This window comes from Pocillopora damicornis, chromosome 1 (genome assembly GCF_964200805.1).
Source record: "Pocillopora damicornis chromosome 1, jaPocDami1.2, whole genome shotgun sequence".
Classification (NCBI taxonomy): Eukaryota; Metazoa; Cnidaria; class Anthozoa; order Scleractinia; family Pocilloporidae; genus Pocillopora; species Pocillopora damicornis.
In genome coordinates, this window is record NC_142670.1 from 11175178 (window position 1) to 11198458 (window position 23281).

General features: G+C 36.2%; 4 long non-coding RNA genes and 1 pseudogene across 6 annotated transcripts; 2 read left to right on the plus strand and 3 right to left on the minus strand.

Annotated features, from left to right (window-relative positions):
* Positions 1-5507: 5507 nt before the first annotated feature.
* On the minus strand, positions 5508-6649 carry LOC149051948 (uncharacterized). Its single transcript, XR_016186995.1, has 2 exons — positions 6510-6649; positions 5508-6178 (listed from the first exon to the last, which is right to left on the minus strand). It is a non-coding gene; the product is annotated as an uncharacterized LOC149051948 (long non-coding RNA).
* A 285-nt stretch (positions 6650-6934) lies between these two features.
* LOC149051949 (uncharacterized) lies at positions 6935-7831 on the plus strand. 2 transcript variants are annotated; one of them, XR_016186601.1, is made up of 2 exons: positions 6935-7065; positions 7172-7831. It is a non-coding gene; the product is annotated as an uncharacterized LOC149051949 (long non-coding RNA). The 2 variants fall into 2 exon arrangements; XR_016186577.1 differs by having other exon boundaries at positions 6939-7065; positions 7220-7831.
* A 435-nt stretch (positions 7832-8266) lies between these two features.
* On the minus strand, positions 8267-10630 carry LOC149051950 (uncharacterized). Its single transcript, XR_016186939.1, has 2 exons — positions 9233-10630; positions 8267-8764 (listed from the first exon to the last, which is right to left on the minus strand). It is a non-coding gene; the product is annotated as an uncharacterized LOC149051950 (long non-coding RNA).
* Positions 10631-12036: 1406 nt separating this feature from the next.
* Positions 12037-16490, minus strand: LOC113686178 (uncharacterized). The gene is made up of 3 exons (XR_003447628.2): positions 15412-16490; positions 14567-14670; positions 12037-12559 (listed from the first exon to the last, which is right to left on the minus strand). It is a non-coding gene; the product is annotated as an uncharacterized LOC113686178 (long non-coding RNA).
* A 372-nt stretch (positions 16491-16862) lies between these two features.
* On the plus strand, positions 16863-22903 carry LOC149051951 (uncharacterized; annotated as a pseudogene). Its single transcript, XR_016179051.1, has 7 exons — positions 16863-16878; positions 16972-18245; positions 18795-18870; positions 19483-19548; positions 19701-19751; positions 20700-20765; positions 22113-22903. The product of XR_016179051.1 is annotated as an uncharacterized LOC149051951 (transcript).
* The last annotated feature ends 378 nt before the right edge of the window (positions 22904-23281 follow it).

Sequence of the window (23281 nt, forward strand, 5' to 3'; positions counted from 1 at the left end):
ATTGCAATCCACGGAAAATAACGAAGTATGGAGTTTTTTTGAGGTCACAAAGACACCCACGTTGGAGGAAACCCAAAATTGACTATTTTCGACTGAGCACTATGATTAGGTCATACCCCATTGAGGCTCAGCCGATTAACCATTTACAGTTACTGTATTTCCTCAAATAAGTGCCCACCCACGAAAATGCGCCCATCCCTAATTAGGTAGCGACTCCATAGTAGGCCATAATGTCAAACAAGCGCCCCTCTCGAACTAAGCGACCGAATATGCTCCAGATAAAACTGGGAAATATCTGAGGATTTGATCCAAGTGACAGTCTCCAATTTTCAAACCCTACACCCACTACGAAAAGTCTTCATTTAAAATTTAATCCAAGATTTGTGGTTGTTACAGAAGAAGGGACGTGATTGTTTGTTTATTGAAACTGAACATCTCACTTAGGGAACATTATGCTGTTTGTAGATCCACCTTTTTTCCCGCGTGTTGCAAAAATGTTTGTAGGACATTTAACATATTTAACTTATTTTATTCCATTTTGCACGAAAATATGCACTTATCTTCGTCCTTGCATGTTTCGGGACTTAAACATGAGAACACATTGAAATAAAGAGCAAAACAGCTTTTTTTTTCAGCTTTGTTTCTTGAGGCACTGCAACCATCAAAGTTTGAATGAATGTGATTCAACGGATTTGAATCAATTATTAATACTAATAATTAGGCGAGCCTGAATGGCTAAAAAACTAATGCATTTTTCATTGCACTCGAAATCAAGTTATTGCATATAGTAATTGCTTTTACTCGATGGTGATTTTAAATTTGGTTTCCAAAAAAGGATAAATTTGGTTCATAGGTTTACGTTTGATTTAGAACTTTCAACATTTTAACTGTTCAATCACCCAGCCAGTTAGATACCTGGTTGCTCCTACATGCCATGTAAACGTGATAACACATCACACGTCGGTCATCTAATGTGTTTTTATTGGACAGTAGAACTTAAAACTAGAACACAAAAGACTCACATGTCAAATTTGTCCCAAGCTGTGAGGTTTTCATTAACGCTTCCCCTGTGAACGATCTACATTCTGCAATGGACCCGTCAAACGTGTGGTTTAAAGAAACTCACGGATAAAATGGAGATGATGTTACAGCGGAATGAGTGAATTTCATTGATTGGTTGTCGTACTTTTCAGCGCTATGTTTTCTTTCTACTCGATTTGTTCGAACTTCAGGAATTGTTTGTCACAAAATATGGAGCCATTTTCTCTTCGCTCAACATCTTGAGGCGTACTTACCGCTCGGGTTATGATGAACTGCTTGTGATACGATTATTTTTTCGTAATGCTGGAAACTGAAGAATCAATCTCTGAAGGGAGCAGTTTTCAAGAGCAGTTTTCGAGAGTCCGTTTCTGAAAACTTCCTGCATATTTTCTGTTGAATTCATTCAGGTACAGTCTCGAAATTTCTTAAACGATTATGAACGATGAATTCGTATCGGCACCATAATTTAGGAAAGTTTTGTCGACACATTAATAGTTTACAATTCGTGAACCATTTCTGTAACCTGCTTTGATATCCTCTTCTGAATTAATTGAGTCACACCCTCGGAATTTCAGTAATTAAGAACGGTAAATTTGTATTTGTAGCTCGAGTCGCGTTCGTTAAATTGGCCTGCCATAACTCGTTGATTATTTTATGATTCTGAAGACCCAAAAGCCCGGCATGTGACTCAGGAGGTAATGAACTGGTTTCCTGGAAAAAACCGGATAAGGATCAAGGATCAGTTCAAAATGAATCAAATAGATCAAATAAATTAATAGGAATGAGTGATGGCTCATCTACGTGACTCAGTCAAGATCTCCCGTATGCTCAAGCGAAAATAAGCACAATCGGCACAAATTTAATAGATATAATAAATATAGATATACTTAAGACTGAAAAAGCTATAACACTTTGTAGAAGTGCCAATTTTCGTCTACCAACTCGTAGGACAGTTATTGAAGACCGACAGATACAGAGCGGGTTCACTTGAGCATTTAATACATTCACATTAAATTTCTAAATTATCCCGAGTATCGGTATGTGATTACGTATCTGACTTCCGGTGCAATTTCGGAACATGAAGCCATTTTTGGCGACTGCCGGAGTGAACAGCAAATCTTCAGCTCCTTTAATTTCATCTCTTCAAATTTTTACTGATGTCATGTCCTTAAAGGAAAAGAGATGGAATGCATCTGAAGAATCACTTGCTTAGAGGAAGACATTTCAGTCGTTTTTCCGATAGGACTTGACAAGAGACATGATTCGGAAAATGATAAAACTGCATCGCCCCACTGAGTTGTTGTTGTGAATCCCTTGGAGTATACACAGAAGCAGCAAGTCGAAAATCTCAAGGGCACACTGGAGAATTAAATCTGTTCTTCGTCTTACGTGATTTCTTTTTTTAAAAAAAGTACCTGACGACCAACGAGGAAGAACTGTTTTTTCTTTTTTTTTTGTCATCAGTGGGCACGGCAGGCAGAAAATTTAGTCCCACACTTTCGATTACTTCCGACAAAATAAAGGACGTTGACGTTTGCCGATTCTCTGTTTCTCGATAGCCTCAACAGGGGAACCGCACCAATGGTTAAGCATAATGCGCAAAAGCAGAAGTGCTCTAAAAAACGTGATTTTTTCAACTACTTTTTCGCGAACAGATGAAATATCCAGCTCAAGGTCAAAGAGAAAACCTGGGAATATTTGTCAGATTGACTAAGATTTGGGTGAAAATGCAAAGAATTGGAAAATAATGGCGATTTTGTTGTCCTTTGGCCGTGTCTACAAATGTCTCAGTGCAGAAGAAAGGTTTGTGTGAATGACAAAAAAACCCTCTATTTTCATTTCTCTAGCGAAAGAATAAAATTTCAGACGTTTGCGTTGTCTATGCATTGAAAATCCCTGGAAACTACACTGGAATCAAGAATAGACAGTTTCTTATCTAACTTGAGATCAAGCGCTCGCGAGATTAGCGTGAAAGTCGGCGGACAGGGGAAGGGCTAAAAAACAACGCCCGTCTGTCAACAGGGAGAGATCTTGACTGAGTCCCGTAGATGAGCCATCACTCATGCCTATTAATTTACTTCATTCATTTTGAACAGATCCTTGATCCATAATCCTTGATCCTTGGTCCGGTAATCCTTGATCCTTGATCCAGTTTTTCCAGGAAACTTACTGAACTTGATATATTTGATACACAAGGCAATCTTCAAGGAGGAAGGTTATAATAAAATTGCTTTTATGACCGTATATTGCACCCAGTTTGCATATGTAGATAATTACTTGAAAAATACATATTATAGCTGTCAATTCAGAAGCATAGGCAACACGCTTCTGCTTTATTTTATTTTGAGGGGTTCCTTTTCATGTAACATGTTTGCATTCCTATAATTTCCTCCTTAACCTGCCCGCAAATAATTAAATTTCATGTTTTAATTCAAGATAAAACAGAAGTGTTGCAGAGTTCTCTTTCCAGATTGATTGCAGGCGAGACAATCAGTTAACCAATTAATGTCATATGCCTCTTCTGAATCTTTGATTTTATTGCCCTGGTTTTTTTCACAAAGCCTTCTTTATATCTGTGTGGCAACTAATGATTAAAACCTCAATGAATAGATATGCCATATTTCAGTAGCTTTTTTCGATTCCATTGTTAAGTTTTGGCAGTTTTACTATTTTAAAATTCTTAAATGGCAATCCCTTCATCCTAACTGTAAAGAGATATAATTTACACATTTCTTTATCTATAATCTGAATCATGAAGTTAACTTAATTTTAATGAGTTTGAAACTTCATTCTGCATAAGAACACTATACTGGAGTATAATGTTATGTTTATTTGCTGTTTTTCTGGTACATGACTACCATGTGTGTCGTAACCCTTAATTCCCAAGATTTCTGGAGTAATACTCACTAATGTCAGCCATGCAATTTATGCGATTCTAAATTGGAGAATTTGGAATTGGATCAACTGATAATCCCCCAATTGATATTTTTCTTTACTCTCATTACTTGTCTACTTGATATCATACTGATGATGTGAGGAGAAATTCTGTGTAGGTCACTAGTGGGACTTAAAAGGTTTAAAACGGGGTTTTCATGATATTGTAATGATTAAATTATTCTTTTGTTTTCAAATGTAACAAAAAATGTGATGAGAATCTGATGTTAAGAAACACTTATAATGGAAAAACCTGTTGCTGGTAGCTTATGTCTTAAATGTTTCAATTTTCATGGGAAATGCTTTTCTTTGAAAGCCAGGATACATATTAAGTTTTCAAAGCTAATAGAAACGAGCAGTTTGCAAGTAATAAAAAGCAAATTTAGAATCATACCTTAATGCTTGACATGCTAATCACTCATACATGCAAGTAATGTGTGTACCTACCAATGTAGAGGTGCCTTTAAAAATTAATATATTTTTTTACACATGGCACCCTCTAAGGTGGAAGATTAGAAGACCATAGAATGATGTTTACTTATAAGCACTTGCACTGACTGCAATCATATATTCAAAAGAGTACTCTACACATACTAATTACATGATGTCTTTAACCCTTTACACCCTAACATCAGTATGCATATATTCCATAATGTTCTCTATGCATTTCCTAATGCGCTTGCAAGGAGAATTTGTTTAACAATCAAGAGATTCTTAATTCTGTTGATTACTTCATTTTCTAATATAATATAAATAAATACTTATTCGGCGCAAATATCTATATGAATATATTCAGATGCGCCTTAGAAGTTACAAACCCACCCAACCCAACCCAGGGGAGGACATCCACTATGAACTCAAAACCCATGAAAATCTTGTGAAATAATTCATTGTAAATTCACAGATTTTTCACAGGATTTTCATGGTTAAATCAATGACATTTTCATGGTCTCAGTGCCATGAAAAAGGCCTTAAAAATCCCATGAAAAACCTGTGAAAATTTCCATATTCACGACCCATGAAATATTGAGTAAAGTGACCTAGAAGCCATGAAATACCCATGAAAATGGCATTTCATGGCCTTTTCAAAGGTACTGAGAAACCCATGAACTTCAAGCCCAAAATTTCATGGTGTCAAAGTTGACTAGTTTTTAATGGGTTGCAACAAATCATGACCCATGAATATCCTGTGAATATGTAAAAAATTCATAGACCATGAAAATTTTCCTTGAATTTTCATGGCCTCTACATGGTTTTTTCATGGCACATGAAAGTTAATTGCCAATTAGTTTTCATGGGGTTGTTAGGAATATACAAGCACCATGAAAATTCTTTGGAAACCCTATGAATTTGGAATTAAAAATTCTTCACTTTTCTTGTACCAAAGACTGTACTACAGTGTATAGCTTGCAGCACACCACAACTGTAATACATACACTATCACTTAAATTATACACTGAAGAACTAACCTATCTGTGAAACTTCTTGGTCCTGTTGTACAAGCACACATACATGAAAGACATGACCAGAAGTCTGGATTCTCTGATAGTTTATTTTGTTTCACCAGCTGTATATAAATATTACTTTAGGATTCCAAAATTGTGATAATTCAGTTTACACTTTCTTAAATAAAAAAAGTTGGTATGAAATTTTCTGCATAAAATTAAGATGTTATTGATTTTTAGCTCTATTTTGATATCACTGATTTTCCTTGTGGAGACAGATTCTGCTCCTATATTTCTGTTTATTTAAACTATTTTGAAGGTATATTATCAATAAATTTGATGAGAAAAATATTTGGACGAAATTATTGAAAATATACTCACTGGTTTGATGTATTTTTGTCTAAACTTCAAATATCATTTCCTTCGTCTAAAATCATGTGTAAAATGTTATGGACAGTTATTATAATGTCTATTTATGTAACAGCATTCATGTAAATTTCTTGATATGTTTTACACTTGTGATCAATACTCTCAAGGTAACTAACAACAAAACAATTACCAACTTTCTGCACTCTTGCATGTGTGAAGATATACCTATGGCTGACTATGTCAGTGTCTCTCTGTTTTGGCCACTTGAATGTGCCATCCTTCTTTCGGTTATCATTACTATTTGCATCTTCATCATCATTTGGACCAAGATAGGCTGCTTTAGCAAGTTTGCATTTCCTTTCATCAGTTTTGTAGACCAACACTCTTCACTGTTTGCAAAATAAAGGGAGCACATCATCAGTTATCTAAGAGCCTTTCTTATGTACGTAGTAAACCTAGAAATGGATAACTCGCCAAAACAGGTTCTTTTCAACATGAAGCCGTCAGATATTAAGCGACGCACTGTGGAAGTGAGGTGAGGTATTTCGTATTCAGAATTTGACTGTATTTTTTATTCCTAAGAACGGTCGTAACTATTTCCATACAAACTCTTGTGATGTTTCGCCAGATGATCACAGAATAAAATTTTCAAGTTAAATCAATAGTTAGCGTGCGCGCTTCGATGTTTACGCGTAATAAGATGACCAAGCTTGAACTTACCCCTTCACGTTGTAATGCATATCGATAACTTCATCTTGAGGAAACCTCTTTGAAAAAACTTTTCAAACGGTCCATTGCGTTGATCTGGAAAAAAAGAGACTGCTACACAAACACTACGAGAAATGCAATTGGAATGGAACCATTCCGTTCGAGGTACGAAAAAAACCGCCACTTCTTCGTAAATCACGTGTACTTTCACGTGGTGACCTTAGGTCATCGCAGCCATCATAGGTCAGCGGTCACATAGTGACCTCACAGGTTATCGTGTTCGACGTTACGAAATGACTCCGAAGAGGTTTCGTTGCTGCGTCTGTAATCTTACAAAATAAAGCAGCACAAAAAGCTGTTCGGTATTTGGAATTCGAAGCAAGTAACAACCGACAGGACATCAGAGTCCAAGAAAGTCAGAGCTGACATCGACAGTGATTCCTGTGAAAGCGATCACGAAATCAACAACGATGTTGTAGAAGGCGATCTCAATGAATACATGAAGGTAACGTTTCATCCCGACCGAGAAGATGGCCTGACTCTGTTAACCGGCGACTCTGTGAACGAGGTAAAAATAGAATTTTTTTCAGGTTACATTTGCACACCATTCAAAGTTCCAAATTGAGGTGACAAAGTAATTGATTGGTCATTGTTTTGTTCCACATTTCGTGTAGATGCAATGCGTACCATTGCTGTACAACTTAAGCATCTGTACTCTGCAGGTGCCTTACTGGAAAAGCCCTAGAAGATTCCTCAGCCGTAAGAATGTAAGAGAAGGCCTTGAACAGGTTTCCAGAGTCATGGCTAACAATCAAAGCCAGCAGTGAGGCAGAAAAAATTCAACAAAGTCGTCCAGGCATGGCGAAGGCAAAAAGGCCCCAAAAAATCAAAGTGAGGATCAAACATCTGGGTCATTGCCTCCAGCCCCATTTGTCTCAACAAAGGAGCAAATTGAAGATCCATTGTTTTTAGTCATTGTTTTGTGATTTCCTGTACATTTTACGTTAACAAAGGCCACTTAAGATGTTTAGGGACATTTTCATTCGACAGTTTTCGCGCTGTACACCAAAATTCCATCGGTGGATAAATTTATAACAAGTCAGTTCCACGGATCATGAAAGTCAGCTCGTTGACGAATCAGTGACTGTGATGAACTCATTAATACCACTTTTAATGGCCTATGGATTCATCAATGAAATTCATGGGCAACAGATTTCAGGAAATATTCATGGCCCATTAATTTTGTTCTCCCAAAACAAATAAATTGTTAGCCCATGAAATGCTGTTTGATTGCAATTCATGGGCATGAAATTCATTCTGATGACTTTCTGGGGAAACTACCCTTGCGAAATGGCTTTTGGAATTCCTAGGAATTCCTAGGAATTCCTAGGAATAAAGGTGTGAATTTTCACGGTAAATTCGGACTGGGAATTCCTAGGAATTCCTAGGAATTCCCAACCATAACAACTCTGGTTCTAAAAACCTAGAAATTCCTAGAAATTCCTAGAAATTCCCAGAAATTCCCAGAAATTCCAAGTTTATAGCCAACAGGACTTGGAATTCCTAGGAATTCCTAGGAATTCCAACTCAGAGAACCAATGGCTTTCCCTGAAAAGCTGTAAATCTAAAAAATTCCTAGGAATTTCTGGGAATTTCTGGGAATTTTTGGGAATTTTTAGGAATGTTTAAGAATTACTGGGAATTTTAAGCAAAAATTTGAGGCTAATGATATAAAATAAATACTTTAAATTAAAAAAACTCAGCCAAAATTCAAGTATTCAATGAAATTTATTTAAAAGCTTGATTAAGGCGTACATGTAAAATATTTTTGATTAATTATTAACATCAATGTGTGGTAATATTAGGATGGAATTTGATTTATTTTTCTTTTCTTGAAAACTTCATACGGATCAATCCTCAATTATAGCTATTCGTATAAAATAGTTCTAATCAATCATTAAATTTGGTTTGACACAAATTGTGAATAAAATCTGTTGATTCTTTTCCAAAAAATACAATATCCTAAGTTATATTTATATAGTTATATTCTTGGGAGTGAAGGGGCTAATTACAGACAAATAAAATTGATTTTTTGATTAAAATCTTGTTATAACTGTAACAATAAATTAGATTGAAGTTATCCTAAACTGCAAACTTAGCTGCTGTTTGTACTGTTTGTGTTTTTTTTCCTGGACTCACAATGAGTTGGCCTTGAATGAGGTTATCAACAAGAACCTTGACCATTTTGTATCTGGATTCCTTGACATCTGAATTTGAAAAAAAAAAATATATTAAAATATGTATGTTTAAAGCTCAGACCAGGCTTTTAAGATGGCTATGAGGAAAAGGGCATTCATTGGATTCTCAAATTGAGAAATCTCTGTTATATTGAGTGACTTTTATATTGGAGTTAGTACATCTCTCTCATGGATTTTACTAAAAAAGGGCTGAATACATTATTTTGTTTTTACCAAGGAGGGCTTCTTTATGTACTAAAGTTTGTTATGAATCTTGAATGTTCCCAAACGTGACTAGAGGAATCTTGAAACCTTACTGATAGGTTTATTTCATTGTAAAGCATAAGCTTAAGAAACTGCGGCATGCAAGTGACCGATTCGATTCTCAGAATTATTCTAGTTTCAGTTGCGCCGAGCGTTATGTAAGCTTAATTCAACCCGCTACATCTATTCTTTTATAAGATTTTGATCACAACGAATATCGCAATTTTTACTCACCACAAACTTTCAAAATCGTAGCTTTACAGATGGCCACTCGACCCTTGTTTGTACCGGTCCATATGTCAACTGTTGTCCCTACTTTTAACTCCACGGCGCCAACGACTTTCTTCTCTTTTACAACACTCACGCTATTCTCGTTTTCCCATTGAACCAGAATAAAAGCTATCTTTAGAAATGTTATATTAAGCAAAACAGTTGAGAAAAGCGATCAACCGATGAAAAGTACATTCAAAGATGAGCGCCAAATGGAGTCTTCTTTGTTTCCGATCACGGGCATGATCACGTGGATCTTTTAGGACTTGTCATTGGCTAGCAAAGTGAATCCGCTGGCTTGCCGATTGCAGTGTTAAGAGAAGCGCCGAACTTTATTTTGACTTCTCCGACCGGTTCTCTGCTTCTAGAAGATGGATAGCTTGGTGATATAAATAAAGATGTGAGCTCACTCTATGTAGAAATAATCGACAAGAATCGATCGTATTACAAAGGCACGATTTGTGGCCGAAAGTTGTCGAGGAAACAAAGACTCGAAACTCACTTGAGTTGTGTTAATGGCAAAGGTGAGAAATAACACAAGCCAATCACAGTTTTGAATGCTACTACAAATCGTCTTTTACCCTCATATTTATAAAAGAAGGATACCACATTCGGAAGTGTAAGAGATACATAGATGATCCCAGTGTACCAGTACCTAAATCTACAAAGCTTGACCGTAGCAAGCGTTCAGCAACACGTTCCAACACCGCCATCTCGATTCCTCAGTCAGTCGTTTCCACTGAACTTAAAGCAGTATTGACAACAGAGTAGAGTGCGTCTTACAAAGGAGAAACATTTGTACAAGAGACAGGAGTAGCTATATGCGATTACAGAGGTGCGTTGGAACTCTGGTCCACAAATAGTTATGCACTGCCCGAAGTTTAAAACAATTTTGTTGATAGCTGACAGACAGAGAAGAACAACAAGTAAACTTAAGAGCTGTTATTACTGAAGTGTGACTAGCATTTTTCATTTTTATATAAAGAAGGACTTGTAATTTGCACCAAAAATAAAAGGATGTAATATTTTTTTGGGAGATCCAGTGATTGGGACATTTAAGAAATTAAGTTATGAAAGGAAACTTGGTTGGTACTTCTCACTACTAACAAGTCTTGTTGACAAATATTTTCAGATCAGAGTTTCAAATAAAGTAAATTGAAGACGTCATATAAAAGGTGTTTTTCCTCAAAGGGTACGTTGACTACCTCTGTCTTGTCTGCATGCCAAATGTTTGCAAAGTGTGTGGATGATCCACAAGTATTGGAACTCTTACAAAAATGTTTTGTAAGAATAAAAACAGGAAAACAAATTACAGCAATTAGTCATGAAAATAGAGCAAAAAACTGAAAAAAAGCAGCAACAACAATCATGAAAAAAAAAAGATTAATTAGGTGTTGAATTTGTTGGTCTAAGGCATGAAATTTCTACTAAAAGTATTGTCAACAAAAAGTCTCTGACAGCGTTTGAGGCAACTGAGCTTGACTGTTCCAAGGTTTTCTAACAAAGGCAACCAGTAATGTAGGTTAGGGAAGTAAGATAACAATGTAATTATTGTTAATTATTGTGGAAGTTGGCAATTTCCATTTAACATAACTGACAGCTGGTTCATGAGAAAATCCATATTAATATAAAGATTTACTAAAACTTAGTTTGAGTAATACATTTCATAATCTTTAAGTTATAAACATGTACTTGTATGTATATCTCTTGGTAAGTTTTGTATAGCATACCTTTTATTGAGCCAAAGTTTTAAGCCTCTGAAATTACTCTTTTTCTTAAAACCTTCACATTCAAGGTATTGAGAATTTCTTAGAATTTATGTGGACCTCAGGGTATTAAAATTGCCTCAAATTCAATTCCCAGCAATTCCCAAGAGTTCCACACTTCTTAAATTATAGGTAGTTTGTAAAGCTGAGAATTCTTAGGAATTCCTAGGGATTCCAAGTCCTCACAAAACTGGAGTCTTCCTTTCCCAGAAATTCCCAGTAATTCCAAGCTTTTTAAATCAGAGTTAATTTGCATAGATGGGAATTTTTGAGAATTCCTAGGAATTTCTAGGAATTCCTAGGAATTCCCAGAAATTCCCAGAAAACTGGGAATTCAGTTTGCAAGGGTCATTTGCATAATTGGGAATTTTTGAGAATTCCTAGGAATTCCCAGAAAACTGGGAATTCAGTTCGCAAGGGTAATGGGTCATGAAAGTAGACTTTGAAGAAATTCATGGGTCATGAAAGTATGCATATAAAGAAATTCATGGGTCATGAAATTAATTCTGGTGACTTTCATGGCAAATCAATGGGTCATAAAAATTGACTTTGAAGAAATTCATGGGTCATGAAAAAAATTCCCCTAATTCATGGAAAATTCATGGCTAAAAATAACCCCATGAAATTTCATTTTGCAGTATTCATGGGCCATGAAATGATCTTCATGGGTTTTTCACACGAAATTCATGGAATTTTCATAAAACTACAGTTCATAGTGATCCATCACACAGTAATCTCGTGCGTGGGAAATTAACGTCTCCTACCCCAAACCCTGCAGGAGACGGGACCTCCGGCTTAACGTCTTATCCGAGAAGACGAAGCAAGGTGAGTGAAGCGACTTGCTTAAGGCCACAACGTAGTGCCCCATCCAGGACTCGAACCCGGGCCGTCCGACCCAGAGTCCAGCGCTCTGACCACTGGGCCACTCACGCCTCACTTTTCTCTATTCTCATGACCTCAATATTTCATTCAGGGGTGATCTGAAAGGAGAAATTAGATATTAGTCACTCTCAGTACACGTTTTATATACTCCTTGCATTTGTAGGCAACAGTAGTCAAGATTGTCAGGAAGGCAAACAAACAAATGAACTGGAGACAGTGAAATGAGGGAAACTGTAAACTTTGCCATAAGGTAGAAAAACATCAAAGATTATCCTTAACTGAAGGGAAACTTGAATTGTGCTAGCTTATTTCCTCTATTGCCTTTAATGTATTTGATCAAATAAAATTTAACTCTTTAACTCCTAGATCAAATTTGTAACTCTCCTTTCTGTCAACCATACAGTTCTTGTCAGTTCAGAAAATTCAGTATTGGATCAACTAATTATCCCCTTACTTACTATAATTTTTCTTTAATCTTGTCACTTCTCTGGTTGATATTGTATTGATATCGTAAGGAGAAATTCTGTCCTAGTCACTCATGAGAGTTACAAGATTCATCAGTTGTAATGTTTGCCTGCAATGTGTCAAATTGCCAGTGTGGACTTGAATTCTTCTCAGATGTCGCTAAATGTCACTGATGATACTAAAATTAGATGTCCAAAAGAAAAAGTACACATCATCAAAAAAATCATACTGAAGCTAGTGGTGGCATGACTGATTTGTGATATTTAGAATGACAGAAGCAGGAAAAACACATTGAGCTTTCTCCTATTCACCAGTAAGTTAACTAGGTTTTGGATTCAACATTTAAACAGGGTGAAATTTAATCTACTCATATCATGCTTCATGATGGTTTGTTTACATGGAAAGGTAATTGTTCTTTAGCTTCACTGATGTTTCTATTGCCATCACAATTAACATATAAGAGAGTTTCATTTAACATAGAATGTTTCAAGAACTTTCTTCCTTTCTCTTCAGTACCATTTAGTTTTTCTGGAGCACAAAAAAGCAGGTTATTAAAAAAAATATAACTTTTGGTGTAGGTAATTATTTTAATATGCGAGTAGCATTCAATGTTTTCACATGTAACAGAATGATCAAGCTGAAGATAGAAAAATGCATTTATGTCCGTAGAACTATTGTAAATACAGTACCACTTAGTGAAAAAAATTAATGATTTCTTGTAAGCATGAACATTTAGGAGACGTTATGATGGTAATTGACCCTTTTTTTGCAAGGATGCAATAAGGCCTGATGATTGTAATGTATATCTTTTGGCATTCAAACTTTCAACTTTGTATTAATTGTAATTGTTCACCATATCTACTTCTCTGTACCTTAAGCCCTCAAAAGTTGAAGCAGATGAGCCAATATAACCTGACTTCCTTTGTTCGGAATTGTGCAATTATATAATTTTGCTGTGTAAGTTACCACACTCTAACATGAAAAATGATTATTTAGATTGCATTTAATGCACTAGATAAAGCTTTCATTAATGCTTGGTGTTTCTTACCAATGGTCATACCCAAACTAAGCATTAAAATAAGGAATTGGTCACAAGATATGTGAGTTTTAAAGGGTGGGAATCTGGAAAAACAAGAATCCTCCTTTAATTAGGACCGAAATTAATGAGTGTTCTCCTATTTTAATTCATGTTTTTTACTTTGACCTGCCTCCTCTCCTGTAATATTTGGGCACATAGATGAAGAGAACATTTTTTGTATTTTGATGCATAAAAGTCAAATTAATTGGCATCCACATAATGCACATTAAGCATGAGTATAAATGCCTTAACTTTATAGGTTAAAAAAATTAAAATAAGAGATTTTTGTAAACCATATCTTATTTGTTATCCTCCCCTGAATATTTATTCGAATAACATAGTCACTATCAGTCTCATTCACTCTCACTTTCCACTGAGCTTGTGGAAAGATGATAACCTCAGTATCTCTTTAAATGAAGAAAGGAAAGCCTGCCCTCTTACCACAGATAGTTCTCTCGGGAATTATCAATACAAACCTGGTCTAATTTGTACATAAAGGTGGTTGTTACAGGTAAGCTAACCTTAGAAATTAGTTGTGAAAATTTCATGAACCTGTTGTTGTACGTCTCGATTGTTTGACTCAATTTTACCTCCCTAACCTGAACTGAATAAATAGAAATGTGAAATCTATTTATTGTATTTTTGAGGTGTGCAGTAAAGTCATTGCAGGCTTAAACTACTGGTCTATGGGAAATCTGCATGTGTATGTGTTTTTAACATATTTTGAAACTTAGATTGTAACTTAACTTCAAAAGACTTTACTATGTTCTGCACAGGAACATGCAGGTGTTATAAAAAAGTTTGCTTGGCTTTTGCATCGGCACACATTTCTTTTTCAAAGAATCTTATTTATCCAGCCTGTGCTGATTTCTAATTTTTTTTACCAAATTTAATTTTCTTTTAAATATTCTTAGATCTCCCAGTATCAGTTAAATAATTACATGAAATCTTGCAGATGTATGGCACATTATTTTTATGTGAAGGGACTGGTATTGGCTATAAAAGTATAGTCAAATTAAAGTTTTGTTCACAGCCTATGCACCAAGTCCATATTATAAACTATTGTATCCTTTTTAAAACTAGTTTATCAAAATAAGAATGAGTTACCAGACACTAGTATGGCTTTCACGATGATAGCTTCCAGGTTTGAAAAAGTCACTGCCCTCTAAAATCTTCAGTTCCTTTGCCCTGACAGCCCAAACTCATCAAATCTGCCAACAGGAGTGATAAGCATATTAATGATACAGACAAGAGAGCCTATTCCCACATACATCCTCCTCAATCCTGTTAATGGCTTATTATGGACATGGCATTTCAAACATGGTGTATATGCCACAAGCTTTCCATTTTCCTGAGTAATTATTTTGTAATAGTGTTTATAAGTTATGGAAAATGGTCTACTTGCCAGTAGATAGTCAAATGAAAACTTTTTATATATCAATAAATTTTATTGTTGCACTTCATGTTAACATGTTGCAACAGCTCCACCTTCCAGTAAATACAACCTATTTAATAAAACCAGTAAAAACATCAACTTAACTCTCAAACTGAAAAGAAAACTTGATTGAAGTTTGGAATTGAATTCTGTGATGTAAAAATGAAATCCAGGTATTATCTCAAGTTTCCTTAAAGACACCCACATGATGTGCGATTACAACACAGGCTACCGGAGTAAATGACAGAAAAAAATCTCAAAAAGACGTCGTGCATTTCAAGCCAGAAGACAATCATGACACAAAATTAGCCAAAAGCGAAGAAGTAATTTAAAAAATTACAGGTTCAAACAAGAGTTGAATATTACTTTTCTTTTTAAGTTTCTACGCTAAATAGAGGAGGTTGAACCGTTAAGGAATAGCGGTGGGGCAAGCAATCGCACCTGGCAACTTCAAGAGAAGATATATGAGTAGGCCATGCGATTCTGGCGTAATGTTTTACTGACTCTCCGTACTCACGTGTAAATTCTTAAATCGACCAGGATGTCTTATGCAAAGTAGTTTAGCGTCGTTTCTTTCAATTTTCGCTCATTTTCCCACACTGAAATTAGAAGTCACGCTCAATAGAATATAATTTCAACTGATGCTGACCTCATACAGTTCATCCGAAGACGAAACATTCCCTATCTTCTAAAATTTGCTCAAAACATTCAGAACAACGACGAAAGTCGTAAGCTGTTTGATATACCGCTGACTAGGATAGGATTGTATTTTTAATTTACAATCAGTAAACGCAACGTATTTAGAAGCTTTAACTATTAAACTCAAACTGAAAGGGTTTTAAACGTTACTCATAGAAGAATCCATAATTTAAAACCACCTTAATGAAGCTAGGATTAATAAATAAATAAGTTGAGAAGTAAATATATTAATGCTGATAGCGTAGTATGATTGTCTGGGTAAGGGAACTTAATTTTAAGTGATAACAATTTTCCTCTCCATTCCGCTCAGCGAGACATTGGAACTGGTGCCCATCACTTTCATGGACATTAGCTCTTTTCAGGACTATCAGCGCTGCACTCCGACGGTTCTCTCTAAGTTTAAGCAGTTTCTACGGCGAACATTTTCTTGTTGTCGTATAGCTGGAAGTTCAAGAACAAGAAGTGTTATCGATGACCCTGAAGTATCTAGAAACTACGCATGAATGGTGATAAGTATTACTGTTTTTCTCTAAGAAACTTTTCTTAAATTTCTAGTTTCGGCAGTCCTCTTTGAAAGTGCCGCTATATTGTTAAGTACATCCCGCGTTTCTAGAAGAGTACCCAACACTTTCATTTTTAATCTCGTATCTTAACCAGCAGTTGATATCTCTGAGAATGTTCAAGTCATTTGCATCAATCTCAGACATACCTCTATTGTCTCTTGACGTCATCCAGTGACTGAATAACATTAGCAGGGTAATTAGAGGTTGACTTAAAGATCAAAAATAGACATATCAGACATATCATACGATCAACCCGTCACAGTGAGCCCGGAAGGGACACGATTCATTTCCACCGCTCTTAGAAAGTATGTCACCCCCTTTCTTTGCAAGGGTAATATAAGTAACAATTTTTTTAAAAAAATGAAAGGAAAGTGTGTACTCCAAACACTTTGAAGTAAAAGCTTTCCTTTCCCTATTAAGAAATTCTGCGAACAGCTTTTTTTGAAGAAACAGAAAGAGAACAAGTCGTCAACACATCCCCCACTGAATACATTTTGAGTTATAAGGTAAAGAAGCGAGTTGTTTTTCGAACGCGATTAAGTAAAGATAAATATCTTCCTCAAATTTTTTTCCTCGAGCAACGCATTGAGAGGTGGGGGCCGCCCTATTTGACGTCATTAGCAATCATTTTATCACTTTTCGTGGATGCGGAAGTAGCAGTTGTGCTTTTGATATATCATCTCTGGTTGATTATCGAGACTTATAAATGGGGAATGCAGCCTGTACAACTTCGAAATCATGCGATGTGAACACAGATGGACAAAATCAAGTGTTACAAATCACAATCAAGCGCGGAAAAGACGATACATCATGAGCGAAGCCACCTCCAAGCTTGCAGTTAGAGGTTGTCTCTCCGTGCATCGATGTTATGTTCATCTGTAGTGAGTGGGGCTCTAAAAAGGGAGGACTCTCAACGTTCAATAGAGAGCTAGCTGTGAATCTAGCGAATATATCAAACGGCAGAATCAAGGTTCACTGCTACGTATCTGAAAGCAGCGAAGCGGAAAGGTAAGATGCAAGCAGTAAAGGAGTGAATCTTATTACCGCTAAGCGCTCTCCAGGATCTAGCGATCCCTTAGATTGGCTAAAAACTCCGCCGTCAGATAGATTAAATCCTGATGTTGTGGTGTCTCACGGGAGGAAATTTGGTAGCGCCGCTTATTTCATTCAAAAGATCACAAACTGCCGTTGGATACATTTCGTGCATGTCAATTGCGAAGCTCTTGGAAAACACAAATTGGAATGTAGCGTCACGGCGGATGCGATTGCAGATAACGAAGAGAAGAACAGACAAGAACTCGAACTCTGCAGAGCATCTGAGTTAGTTGTTGCAGTAGGCACTCTACTACAAAGAAAATATCAAAGAAGTCTGCCAGATATTAAAGTAGAGGTCATTACTCCAGGGATTTTCGAAGAGTATATCAATCCGGCTGCAACGCAATCCGAGCGTGAATTATCAGAGGAAGACTTCAGTATATTTATGTTCGGTCGTGGAAGCTTTGAGGACTTTTCTCTCAAAGGATATGACATCGTTGGAAAGGCTGTGGCTTCTCTGGAAAGAAAATTTGAGCTCACATTTGTCGGTGCGGCACAAGATGAACAACGGAAGATAGAAACGTGGTTTCTGGAGGAAACCAAAATATCACGTAACCAGTTAACCATTCGTGGCCTCTGCAGTTATGAACAAATTAAAACAATGTTACGTGAAGCAGACTTAGTCGTCATGCCGTCCCGCACAGAGGGCTTTGGTTTGGTTGCGCTGGAGGCAATATCAGTTGGTGTGCCTGTTCTTGTCTCCAGTGAAACTGGAATTGCCAAAGCCCTTCAAGACTTAGAGAATGGGATGTCTGTGGTTGTCAAAACAGATGTATCTGATGAATGGGCGAATAGAATCTTTCGTTTGTCAGAACAGACACGAAGAGACAGACATATTACTGCCTTGCGGCTTAGAGAGCAATATAAGTTTAAGTATTCGTGGGAGAAAGAGTGCAAGAAATTTGAGAAGATGATCCTTGAGTTAGTGAAAATCACTGATCAAAATGAAATTCCCTTAAATCTTCGTTTGACAGGTATGCATTTTTTTCCTAATGTTGTTTTTGCATAGTTTACCTCAAAATGCTTCAATACAAAGAAATTTACCTCCAACTGGAAAGTCTGTGAATAGGCTCAGATGTAAGTTCCAGTAATGAAGTCAATTTGACCCTAATTGCTCAGATTCCCCTATGAATAAATCAAATTTTCTCATAACTGGAAATTGTTTGTGTGTATTGGATAACCTTCCATTATGAGCATCAACTGGTGAGATAATTTGTCTGATCTGCGCATATAAAATTCACAGTTCCCAGAAAATGAAAGCCTTTTCAGTTTCCAAGTTTTCATCATTGTTAAAAATGTTTCATTCTAAACATTAAGTTGAATTCAACCTACTAAGTAATGTTTATAATTACAAAAACCCTTTGTGTATGTGTAGTAAAACCACTGTGTTGATTAATGTGTTGCCCTCAAAAGTGAAGATGTATATTGTATATTCACTGAGTCCTCTGCGGACGTGAGTTTTTACTGGGATCTCTGTATCTCTGTGGACATAATCTGATCATGATGCAGGAATATTCAATTATTAGACAACACAACTCTGAAGGATGCTCTGAAAGCAGTTCTCAAAGTAGATGACGTACAATCTCCCAAAAGTGAAGACGGAGAGCTGTTAAACGCAGGTGTGCAATTTGTGCCATAAGAATGTTTTCAAGGGGTAAGAATGGGGCCAGGCAGTAATTACAGGCAACAAATGGTAAGAAACTCTAATATCAATGAATTTGGGGCATAAAAAAATTTTGAAGTAAAACTATCAAATGACTTAAATTGACAATCTATGTTCTTGAGTGCGTGATCAGTTTAAGATTTTGCTTAAGTAATGGTGTTGCCAAAAAATTCATTTCGACCAAATTAAGTTTTCGTCAAAATGACATGATGTTAAAACATAATGGAATTCATGCCACTGTATTAATTATTTAATTCATATGGCTATATGTTTTTTTCTGTTGCTTGAATTTTCTATTTTTCAAATGCCTCTTAATTTTTTTTCCATGAACGCTTCTTAATTGGTTGTAACCGCATGAGTATGAATATTATTTCCATCTTGAATAGATCCAAACATTTTAAATAAAAAAACAGAGCGAACCGAGAAAAGAAAAGAGGGAGAGAAAGTAATAGGTATGCATGTGAACCTGTTTTTTAGTGTGTCAGAAAAAGCTATGTCTATTCTCATCACCAGCTGTTATGGTAATTAATGTGTTATTACATTTTTGTATTTCATCCTCTGAATTAAGATCCAGGAACTTCAGATAAAAAAGCAAAACAAATAAACAGCAGCCGCCAACGTGTAAAACAAGCAGGTATGTCCATCAACGTCATGTATCACTTTTCATATAAGGTGGTGAAATTAATACTATAAATCTATTGGGACTGTTTGTACAACTAGTTCTATTTCTATCTGCAGCCTTTAGAGATATATAAACGCGTTACTGTTGTACTTTGTCTTGTGTAGATCCAGACACTTCCAATAAAAAAGCAGAACAAACTACAGAAAGAAAGACAGGTGGGCAAGGGGCAGCTACATATATTTAACATATTTTGTAAAGTGCCCTTAAAAAATGCAAATCATTTCTTGTTTCAGTACCTTTTGTAGACCCAATTTAGTGAGGATATTTCGATATCCTCTCTACTGATATGAGGGCATGATTGAATTATTTTGACCACAGATGGAGCCAGGTCTTTCTTTGATTTGTGAACGGTAAACAGCTGTCTGGGTTTCATCAGAAAATTACAACCTATTTAAAACTAATTAAGAATTATTCTGAGTTAACATACAACAAGCATTATATAGTGTGCATAAACTGAATAGTTCCTTGAGGCAACATATTCTTGGGAACCCAATGTCGGCTTGTTGTATATTCTACCAATCCAGTATTTTTGGTATTGGTGAAATGATCCAAGGAATTTTAAATTTTAAAAGCAGTGAAATAGATAAAAAACAAAATGACTGGAAAGAGCTAATACTTTGAGTTACGGAGGTGTATTAATTGCAGTTTATAAATATACTTAAATCAGTTTCCGGTGCAGATTATGACACCTTAGATAAAACAAGAGAAACACAAAGGGAGGCAAGAAATTACCTTTTTTAAAATGTTATTGGTTACATAACTTTAAATAAACATTCTGAACCCAGGGATAATTTTGATTGTTCATACTCTCACTCTACAGGTGAATAAAAGTCAGCTTTTTCTTTATTTTTTGTACAAGTCCACAGCTGCTTACTTTCATAGCTTCCTGTAGGATTAAATTATAAGAAATTTAGAAGCTGTTTTAAATTGATTAACATATTCTCTTCTGGGTCTTAAAATATACAGAGTACTCTAAGATGAACATTTTCTTTCAGTGCTTATAATAAAAATCCCAAGACTTTTCATTTTCACTGACTTCCTAAAATCATCATAGTACTTAAAGAACGGCATGATTCTAACATCAGTGTTGTCATTCTATGCAGCTCCAGGCTCCCCAAATGAAACAAAAGAACAAATACAGGGAGACAAGGAAGTAGTGCAAGCAGCAGGTATGTAATATTTACCTACTTGCAGGATTCTCGAGGTAAACAAAAACTCCTGTTGAGGAGTGTTGTCAGTGACAGCTGAGACTAATATTCAGAAAATTTTAGAAGATGTCATCTTGAGAGTCAAATCACTTGACTAATAATAACTTCACAGCTATCACCAATACCGTGAGATCTTTTCAGAAGTAGTTTTACCTGAACAGTCAGATTATTTCACGGAGAAAAAGCTGTCATTCAATTTTACTGAGATTGATTTATATGGCCTCTAATACGCTAAGAAAGTAAATTTCTCTGGCTTGTAAGATCAGTGCATTGTTGTCTGTGGAAGCAAAGGGTATGATTCTTGACCAGTTATATGATCAGAAATTAATCAAAAGTCAGGTTGGCGTCTGAAATTTTGTATTTTGTTTTTCAGACCTAATCAATCTTTTATGATTTGTGATTTTTTTTGTCTTTTTTAAGACTAAAAATCTGGGTTAAAATGGGGGAATCAGTTAGTTCTTTTTGTCAGAGACAATGTAAGAGTTTCAAAAGGCAATTGCCCAGTCATCCTACTCTAAAAAATTCAGAGGTACTCTCCTTAGTGCACATTTAATACTAATTATTCATAGTATTACCCTGGGTATTTACAGTTTCCTAGGTATAATTATCTTAAGTTTTCATGGAAGTTCAGATCTACAGACTGTCAACAAAAAAAGAAAAGAAAAAATGAATGCATGAAAGGCGGTGTTTACATTACACAGAAATGGCCAAAAATGCGATGTGCTGCTAAAATGTGATTACTTTCACATCATTTACTATGCTGTTTAATTTTACTGGTATAATATATTTTATTATAAAGTTCGGAGATAATGCGCGTTGTCTTTGGTTGAAAGAGCGCGCTCTATTAGACTACGTCTCGTGTTTGTCCCCACTCTTATTTCGTACTCTCACCGCTTCCTGTGTGCTTTAAAACAGACCACAACACAGTCAAGGCTTCTCCATTTGTTAAGTATGTGAAGTTAAATGTTAGCAAAACTGTAATGGAAAGATGCTAAATTAAACGGAACTCAGACTTCAGAGATTTTATACAGTATGTGTAAAAACTTTTATGGCTATGAAATTTTCAGCCCCCATTCTATAAAAATCTCTTTGCAAATGTCAATAGAGGAGATGTAATTTTTATCCTAGTTGTTTAATAATAAGTTTAAGACTACTGAGTTAACTATACTACAAAAGCAACTCCTGGAGGGTTTGTTTATGCTCATTATCCGTGTTTACAGAGACTGAAATACTCCCACAATCCTTCAATCTCACCTTCTTTAAGTAATGTTTGTCTCTCATTTTCCTTCTCTAACAACTCTATCGTAGGTGACACTTATGTGAACCAAGACATGGAGGAAAGTGTTGTTCTGCTTTTCTCTGCTGCAAGTGAAGATAATATCGCTGAAATTGAATCCTTGCTCTCTCGTGGAATTTGTATTAATTCGCGAGATTCGCAAGGCTGGACGCCGGTAATGATTGCTGCTGGAAATGGCAAGGTACAAGCGGTGGAGTATCTGATCAGTAAAGGAGCTGATCTGGGTCTGCGAGACAACAATGGCAGGAATTCGTTACATTGGGCCTCACTATGTGGTGACGTTGTTGTCATCCAGCTACTGGTCAGTCATATGACTGATATTGACCCAAGAACTGCCACTGGTAGGACGCCCCTAATGCTTGCTGCTGAAAATGGAAAGGTGCAGGCGGTAAGGTGTCTGATCATGAAAGGAGCTGATCCGGCCTTACGACACAGGACAGGATGGAATTCGTTACATATAGCCTCACCGTATGGTCACGTTGATGTCATTGAGCTGCTGGTCAGTCACATGACAGATATTGACTCGGAAGATGCCTGGGGTTGGACGCCGCTAATGATTGCTGCTGAATATGGCAAAGTACAGGCAGTGAAGTGTCTGATCAGTAAAGGAGCTGATCTGGCTTTACGACACAGGACTGGATGGAATTCGTTACATTTCGCCTCACTACGTGGTCATGTTGATGTCATTGAGCAACTGGTCAGTCACATGACTGATCTTGACTAAAGAAATGTCCAGGGTAGGACGTTGCAAATGATTGCTGCTGAATATGACAAAGTACAGGCGGTAAAATGAGACGACTGAGGAAGGCTTCGTTTTAAAAGTGGAAATTTGGGAGATCAGGGTAGTAGCACGGTTATTCTTTGACTTTTTTGTTTTGTTCACCAACTTACGTAATTCTAACAGGAAGTCTATGACTAATTATTGGCATAATCAGTCTGATGTTATCCTGTTTTTCCCGTCCTGGCAAATTCATCAACAAATAAAGGATGACTGTAGAAGACAAAATGAGGAAAGAAATTGATTGTTATCTCAAGAATACCATTTGAAACAATGAAAAAGTTTATTAGATTTCGAGTTAGATGGTGCTGATACATTTTATTTGCCACATGCCCTTTGATATCTACCCATGAATTTTGTTACTTCTCTAGGGAGCAGACGGGGAAATTAAAAAAAAAATAC